Raw genomic sequence first — 8,951 nt, 5'->3', positions numbered from 1 at the left:
GTGTTGCGTCCCAATTCGCGAATTTATACTATGCCCTAAAGTACGTACTCTCTTTTGACAATGTAGCAGAATAGCAGGCAAGCTTTGGGACAGACTACTTCATCATAGCTGGGTCTTTAACAGATGCTCTGTTGCTTAGTTACGAGCATCTCGTCACTGTTTAAACTGTCCTGTCAATCATCTTATCACAGTTAACATCATCCACATGTCCTTTCATTTGATTTCATACAGTATTGGAGAGATATAAAGAAGCACATGTGGAGAACTCTGCTCATGTGTTGCATAAGGATGCATTTCAAAGTTAATGTCAAACATATCATTATAAAAGTTCACAGTGTTGCTGCAGATGAAATATAACGTGGATAACTATTGTGTTGTTTTTTGGGACGCTTTACCACAGAATTTTTGTTGAACTGTATGTAATATATCTGTGATATTCCTGCTGTCATGTTTCTGCAGTAATACCTGTCTTTACTGTAATAGTCCTGTGGTCCTTTTCTCATATTTTGGTGGTAGTCCTGTAATAAGTTTGCAGGGTTTTTTTTATGGCAACACTTAATTTGCTACGATATTCCTGCAAGAAAACCATAGTTTTTCTGTCATAAACCTTTGGTATTACTAGCATACTTGTCATAATCTTAAAAATGTTACAAATACAAAAATGTGACACATCATACTGCATCTGCCACATTACATTTCAACATTTATTCAGCATGTGTAACAACATCATCTGTGTACACTACAAACTAGGGTATATGACACAATAAAACAATATAAGGCACAATTAAACAAAGCATGAAAATGCAAATTCTCAGTATTCAAACATTAACATCTCATAATTAAGCTTTCACTCATTTGATAATTTGTTGTGAGCAGCCTCTCTCAGGGATCTTGTGTCCACTTTAGGGAAAGCATTGTCTCGCGTAGCCAGAGCTTCAGACTGACGGCTGAAGGTCTGGAATCCATGGCAGCTTTCATTGGCCAAGGCCCGCCCATGAGGCCTCTTGACCGACATGTCAAACAACCAATCACAGTTCATTTCGTTCCGTGTCACGTTTCGGGGCGTGGAAATATCACCACAATAACAGACCGGTGTGTAAAACTCTGACGTATTTTACAGATTCTGTGCCATGAACTTTAAATATTTCACATACTTTTAAAAATCCAGCGTTTATTTGATCCTGATAAGCGTTTGTGGTCACAGTTGTAAACACGACGGTTTTCTTCTTTCATGAGGAGTTTGGCGCCTCAGCATCTTTGTTTCCAGGTGTAATGTTAAAGAACCAGACACACACGTCTCCCGGAAATCCTGTATAATTCAACCAATCTGACGACGACTTCGAAACTCCTGAAGTGTTTCCACTTTTGTGTGCCGTATGCAATTAGACGTTTAGCCAGCGGTCCGTGGGCTTGACGTCTGAGGCTGAGACTAGAGAAAGCACATCTCACTTTTTCTGCAAAATAAACAAATGTACATGAATAATATACATTAATAAATAAATGACAAACGTAGGAAACAACCAACATCTCTTAACAGACATTTAACATTTTATATCATTATATTTAATCTCGAATAATCATTCATACGTTTAATTAATTAATGAAGATTGCTGAGAAATATAAATATTATTATAAAAATTCAATATAAATTATGGTGTATGGCCTATGGGTGAGTATATTAAAAGCAAATATTTATTTTTGGATGAACTATTCCTTTTTCATTTCATTATAAATAAATGCACCTGACGCACCTGGTCCTTTTGGTTGGTTTGAAAACTACCGATATGTGTGTTGGAGCAGGTTTAGGATAGTTGCCCTCCAGGAGCCATCTCCTCAAGGGTGAATCCCTGGCTCATCAGGTCTAGTAGCATGCGCAAGACTACATTCATTTGTGAAAGCGCTGAAAAATAATTCCAGGAAAGTTAGTCTATTATTAGACCAAAGCCAAAAGCATGTTGTACTGTTTTGCTGTTGTTCTGAATATGAGCGCAGCTATCATGTGTCCATAGGAACAAAGATAAACATGACTGCAATTTTGATATTGCTCTTTTACAACAGTACACTAAAAGTGTAATTAATAGTGAGTAGAGATGCATGACATATCGCCAGATGATATATTATTGGCCATAATAAGGAAAATTCAAACATCGTTATTGCAACAATAACTTAATTTCCACCAATAGTTCCACAGATAATTAATTCTGGTATATTTGTGAGCATCAGAGAAATCCATGATTACTCGCAGCTTCTTTCATTTTGCAATTTGACAATGGCACAGAGCAATAACACACTTCAATTTTAGTTTGTTTGACGGATGTTTTGCCAAAGCAACTGTGCAAAACACAATAGTAGAGAACTTTTATGTTATCATGAGAAGTGTAGAAATGTTTTCAGTTCATTGTGAAACTGTGTGTGTGACAAAGAGTGTGTTTAGTATGTGAGCAGCACATGTACTCCACTCTAGGTTTTCTTTTTCTGCTCCCTACTCACTAAATATGCTCCTCAATTCAGATCAATCCATTCCCCAACCTGCTTCTACTGTGCACCACATACATAATCTGGAATACTGTGAACACAGAGTAATACAAACAGTGAAATGTGTTGGACCACCAATGAGCCAATCAAATTTGAGGATTGAAACTTAACATTTTTGTCTAAATACAATTTTCTATTTACTTCACTTTCAGTTTGAGGTCGTGCCTCGGTTCTTAGCCTTCTCAGCTCATTGAGAATCCTGGAATCTCTGAAACAAGATTTTAACAAATTATTTTGTATATAAACAATTTATTTGATCTTATAAACAATTTAGAGAAATATAAAAGGTGCTTTGGAATTTTTCTATAAAAATCTTTATCTATATACTAGAGACTTCAGACTATGTTTAAAATGATAGGCTACAGAGTGAAATCAATGAAGCTGCCATTTACAACACTTCATCATGTCTGCACTTCACTGGAGAACTTTATGTGGTAACATCTAAATGAATGGGTTATTTAACATGATCAAGCTGACTGTATTGACAGATCAAAGTCATTTTTAAGATCAGGTAAATATTGGCTCTATAACAACTGCATCAACATCTTAGAGAGCATATTGTTTACGTTTTACTGTAACTGCTTTATAATATTCCTCATTTTGGGAGAAGTTTTTGTAGAGATTTTCTAGAGGCAGACATCTCGGCATGGATGAAAGAACATCACCTACAAATCAACCTGGCAAAGACGGAGCTTCTTGTCATCCCTGCCACTCCGACTCTATAGCATGACTTCACGATTCAGTTAGGCTCATCAATAATTGCCCCATCAACTTCGGTCAGAAATCTTGGTGTAATCGTTGATGACCAGTTGACCTTCAAAGAGCACATTGCAAAAACTGCTCGATCCTGCAGGCTTGCACTACACAACATCAGAAAGATCAGGCCCTTTCTGACTGAGCATGCTGCGCAACTTCTTGTTCAGGCCCTTGTCGTTGCAAGGCTGGACTACTGCAATGCTCTTCTGGCTGGACTGCCAACAACATAATCAAACCTCTACAAATGATTCAGAATGCAGCGGCACGACTGGTCTTCCACGAGCCCAAAAGAGGTCATGTTACACCTCTCTTCATCTCTTTGCACTGGCTACCAGTGGCAGCTCGCATCAAGTTCAAGACACTGATGCTTGCATACAGAACGACCACAGGCTCAGCACCCTCCCACTTCCACTCACTATTACGAATCTACATCCCCTCCAGAAGTCCGAGATCTGCTAATGAGCGACGCTCATTAGTGGTACCATCACAGAGAGACTCAAAATCACTCTCCAGAACATTCTCGTTCACCATTCCTGGCTGGTGGAATTATCTTCCCACCCCTATCCGGAATGCTGGTTCCCTGTCAATCTTCATGCAACAACTGAAAACTCATCTCTTTCGGCAGTACTTGACTTCATCCTAGACTCAAAAAAAAAAAAATCTTTCCCTCTATCTTTCTCTCCTTCTCTTACTAGCTTGTACTTATTTGAACAATGACTGAGACTTGGTGTTATGAGCACTTCCTCTGTCTGATTGCCTCTTCAAGATGAATCGCTTTTTGTATTCCCCAATTGTAAGTCGCTTTGGATAAAAGCGTCTGCGAAATGACTAGATGTAAATGTAAATGTATAAAATATAAATATCTGAAAGACGTGACTCGAGATCTCAGTCCACTAATTTGTCCTTTACAGTTTTCAAGTTCCTCTCTGAGCCACTGTTTTCTTCCATTCTTCTTTGCATTTCTTGAACTGATTCATTTACAGGGGCCTTGAAAAAATACATAAGCAGCATACACTTTCATTGTCTTTTGTGGTATTGTGTTTTGAAAAACTGGATTTGACAGTGGCAGGACTAGTGTTGTTTTTGGAGGCCTGTTTTAAATTTTAGTTTTAGTCTAGTCTTTGTGTGAAGCTGTCATTTTAGTTTTTATTAGTTTTAGTCACGTTCATACTCTTTTTAGTCTAGTCAAGTTTCAGTCAACTAAAAGTCTGAGCATTTTAGTCTTTCTTTAGTCAGAATTATCCATGACTATTTTCGTCTAGTTTTAGTCAACGAGTGTTTAGAGTCCCGCAGCAGCAGCGAGTGCCTCCAGTAGATGAAGAGTTCTGCTTCAAATACACGCAATAGACTGAAGCTTGCTGCAAAGCCCCAGCAAAAGTAATTACCATGAATGTGTTGGGGGGGAAATAGTAAGGATATATTTGAATTATTTACTAATAAACTAGTGTTTTCTGTGTCAGTGTCGCAAAGATGAAGATGATGATCCTGACTCGCCGTCTCCTCATTAGACGCGCCTTTAGAGAGAAGTACATCTTCAGGATTATAATGAAAGAGTTTTTGTTTTCGTTTTTATTTATTTCGTTAAGTAGTAATTTAAAGCTCTCTATAGATATATTTATCATGTCTGTGAGGCATGTATTCGCTGACTTTCGATTCATTTTAGTGAAGCGCTCCTGTTCAAGACCAGACGGCACATCATTTTTTTTTCTTTATTTTATAAAATTATTTATATATTTTCTAAAAAGTTTTGTTGATATTGTGAGTGCACACAAATAAAAGTAGACCCTTTACAATTCCGAATGATGTATTAGTCTTACTATTATGAACAAACATTAGGTGTAAGTTGTTTCCAATGAAAAAAAAATGCAATTGATTGCGCCGGTGCCTCCATGTCCTGCGCTTTAGCTTCCACTCTCCGCACAAACTACTGATGCAGCGCACATTTATCTAGGTTTAATGTTTAAACATTGTTATATGCTTGAACTGTTTTATTATATCTATAGATGTTATTTTAGGCAAGTGGTGATGATTTGAGAAGGCCTAATTGATCAAACATGGCTATGATCTGCCTGCTGGTCTGCCGCTGGCCGCTCAGTCCTTACTTTAGGAAAGAAAAAACAAAAAAATGCTCCACACGTTTTTCTAAATTAACTTAATAAAAAAAAAAAAACGAAACAATATATAATTACTTTGCCATTACATACAAAACTGAACTATTGTAATAGATGAAACAGTATAATCTGATTTGGGAGAAGGGGAAAAAGACGGGCTCGGGACGGACTCTGGACTCCATTCCAGACACGGAAGACGCTCTGATTTAAATTTACAACATTTATTTTACCAACCAAACATGTTAGAAGTAGCCTACACACACATCTCCCAAAGACGGACCCCGGCTGGCCATCGGTCTCTTTCAGACACAGAGTCAGACTTAACTTTGTCATCTTCTAAATAATGCTGCGAGCGGGGCTTGAGGAAGTGACGTCTTCTGCGTCTGCACAGTGTGACCCGGGCCACGTTCAGCTCCGAAAAAACAATGCAAAACTTTTATTAAACGGAAGCAGTGGTTTGTTGAACACCTTGTTCTGATGACACAAGAGTTGCAACTATGGCAGCTGAGAAGATCACTCTGTGTGTTCTTTTTGAATAATTTTCTGAGCCTGATGAAATCGGTATAAATACGTGTTTAATACTACAAAATACATCGATGTTACAGTCACTGCTGTCCAGAATAAAAGAGAGCATCCCAGTCTAGTGAAGGGGTTTGTGGAAACTGTGGTTCCTAATTATTGTTATCCAACATTTGCCTCGCATTTCAGGATGAAAAGAAATTTCAGGTGAAGGATAATCCACTTCTTACCTCTGAGACTGTGTTATGATCTACTGTATATGATCTATATTATTTTTATTGTGAGTATTAGGCTTATAATTATTACTGATCACTGTTGTGGTATGATATTGTAATATTTACTATAATATAATCAGAGGCGCATAGAAACGTTTATGAAAGTGTGACTCCACAATACAATAGTAAAATATATAAATATGTATAGAATTTTTTTTGTTACATTAATCAGTGTCTAGCACACCTTCCTGAGGAAAGGATATGGACCAGAAGACATTGCAATTACAACATATTTAGACAGATTTAAAGAAGTTCCAGATCTATAATTGTGTTCTTAATATTTCAGATATTTTGCCTTTAATGTAAATTGTTACGGGGCTGACGAGACGTGAGACGTGCGGATCCATATGCAAAGCTTTATTATAAAACATGGTCAGAAAACAGGCAGGGTCAGACAGTGGCAAACAGGTATGGCAAGGGCAAGACACAGCAATCCGTGGAGCAAGCGTGGGTCGACGATCGGCGAACAGTATCCAAAGGGGCAAGGCAGAGAGATAATCCAGAAACGAGAGCAATAATCCAAACGGGGAGCGAACAGAGTCCAAACGGCAAGGCGAAGGGTAAATCCAGGAAACACGGCAAGGCAAGACAATGAAAACTAAGAACGCTTGGTAAAGTAGCGGGGCTAGCAATACTCGGCAGTGAGCAAGAGCAAGTCCCAGGCTTAAATAGTGAGTGATTTGGTGATGGTGATTGCGAGATAGTTATCAGGTGTGGGCGTGATCATTTTGAACAGCTGTGCGTGTGTCGTCAGTGCAATGGATTATGGGAAATGGAGTCCAATGTGCTGTGTAGTGTGAAAAGTCCATGTGGTGAACGGGTGACCTCTGGTGGTGAATGAGTGGAAGTGCATGGCCAGGATTCGTGACATAGCCCCCCCCCAAGGAGCGGCTTCCAGACGCTGCTATACAATCAAGGAGGGCGGTGGAGTGGAGGCGGAACAGGGGGAGGGATGGAGGGCCAGGTCCCCGCGAAAGTGGAGTGGCCGGGGATCGAGGCAGGGCCGGCAGGGCAGGAAACCAGGGCGGAGCCAGAGGCCAAGTCAGGACCGACAGAGCAGAGGCCCACCAGGGCGGAGCAGGCGAGACCAGAGCCCACCAGGGCGGAGCAGGTGAGACCAGAGACCACCGGATTTGAGCAGCAGACCGCCACAGGGAAGCAGCAGACCACCAGACCGAAGCAGAAGACCACCGCAGGGAGACAGACAGGGCAGGAACCCATGACAGAGTCTGGGATCTGGGGAGAACAAGGACAGACAACACAGGGAGAGCAGAGACAGACAACACTGGGAGAGCCTTCATGGTCTCAAGAGTCGTTGCAGGGCAGGACGGGACCAGAGCCCACCTGGGCGGAGCAGGAGACCCCCAGAGCCAGACAGCTGACCACCACGGCGAAGTAGACGGAGCCGGAGCCCACCAGTGTGGCGTAGACAGGGCAGAGTATCGCCACGGTAGAGCGGACTGCTCAGGAAGCCATGGCAGGATCAGGGATCTGGGGAGAACAGAGACAGACACCACAGGGAGAACAGAGACAGACAACACAGAGAGAGTCCCCATGGTCCCAGGGGCCGTGACAGGGCAGGTCGAGAGTTCATGCACGGTCTCTATGGCTGTGGCAGGGCAGGAGGAAGCTATGCAGACGGCCTCCATAGCCATGACAGGACAGGACGAGGATTCGCAAACGACCTCCATAGCAGTGACTGGGCAGGACGAGGATTCGCAAACGGCCTCCATAGCCGTGACAGGGCAGGACAAGGATTCACAGACAGCCTCCATAGCCGTGACAGGGCAAGGCAAGGATTTACAGACGGCCTCCATAGCCGTGACAGGGCAGGACAAGGATTCACAGATGGCCTCCATAGCCGTGACTGGGCAGGACAAGGATTCACAGACAGCCTCTTTAGCCGTGACGGGACAGGGCGTGAGCTCACAGACGACTTCTTTAGCCGTGACAGGACAGGGCGAGAGCTCACAGACGGCCTCTTTAGCCGTGACGGGACAGGGCGTGAGCTCAGGGATAGCCTCCGTGGCCGTGACAGGGCAGACCGTGAGTTCAGGAACGGCCTCTGTGGCCGTGACAGGGCAGACCGTGAGTTCAGGAAGGCCTCTGTGGCCGTGACAGGGCAGACCGTGAGTTCAGGGACGGCCTCCATGGCCATGATACTGTAAACAGTGAGTTCGGGAGTGGGCGCTACCACTTTGGGAGGTTCTGCAGCGGAAGCCGCCACCTCTGGAGGCACTGGAGCAGACTCGTGAACAGAAGCGGCCTCAGGAGCAGACTCGTGGACAGGAGAGGCCTCAGGAGCAGACTCGTGGACAGGAGAGGCCTCAGGAGCACATTGTGCAGCCCACACACTCAAAATGGTGACCGCCATAACGGGAAGCACTGAGATCAGGGGAACAGTCACTGTAACAGCCAGGGTTGAGGCCCTGGGAATGCCAGCTGCTCGCACCGATATCAGTGGTAGGTCCGTTATGCTGGAAACCAGACAGGGAACTCGAAGGACTGACCTTAAATCTCTGGGTGTGACAGACTCTGGCAATTCGGCGGAGACGTGAAGAGACTCTGGCTGAGGAGCTGAGGCGTGAAGAGACTCTGGCTGAGGAGCTGAGGCGTGAAGAGACTCTGGCTGAGGAGCTGAGGCGTGAAGAGACTCTGGCTGAAGAGCTTTGATGGGGTGTGATACTGGCTGATGAGCTGTGATGCGGAGTGATTTTGGCTGATGAGTTGTGAGTTGGGTTAATTCATGATGGTC

Source organism: Barbus barbus (genome assembly GCF_936440315.1).
Source record: "Barbus barbus genome assembly, chromosome: 18".
Taxonomy (NCBI): Eukaryota; Metazoa; Chordata; class Actinopteri; order Cypriniformes; family Cyprinidae; genus Barbus; species Barbus barbus.
The sequence above is the reverse complement of the archived record's forward strand: the minus strand, read 5'-3'. Positions refer to the sequence as shown.